Raw genomic sequence first — 354 nt, 5'->3', positions numbered from 1 at the left:
CGTTTTTTATTCCAATTCTTTTGGAATCAAAAAGTTATTTTCATCACTTCATTTCAAACAGGAACACAATCAACACAGAATCTAGAGTAACAGAGCAAACAAAAAAGAAATCTGACTTTTTCCCGGTCAGAAGCACTTTTTTCCTCGTTTCTTTGGTTCAACGAAGCTTTAGAATTCACCTTCCTTCAGCTTTCTCCCTACTGCAGACTATAACATATTTCGGTGAAAGAAGCCTTGACATCTGCAGCTCATTTACATTTCCTATATACATTTTTCCTGCGACCATATCTTGATGTAAAGTCTAAAGTTCTGGTTATGTTTAGATATAGATATATTTGTATGTGTGTGTCTATA

This window comes from Penaeus monodon, chromosome 21 (genome assembly GCF_015228065.2).
Source record: "Penaeus monodon isolate SGIC_2016 chromosome 21, NSTDA_Pmon_1, whole genome shotgun sequence".
Taxonomy (NCBI): domain Eukaryota; kingdom Metazoa; phylum Arthropoda; class Malacostraca; order Decapoda; family Penaeidae; genus Penaeus; species Penaeus monodon.
The sequence above is the reverse complement of the archived record's forward strand: the minus strand, read 5'-3'. Positions refer to the sequence as shown.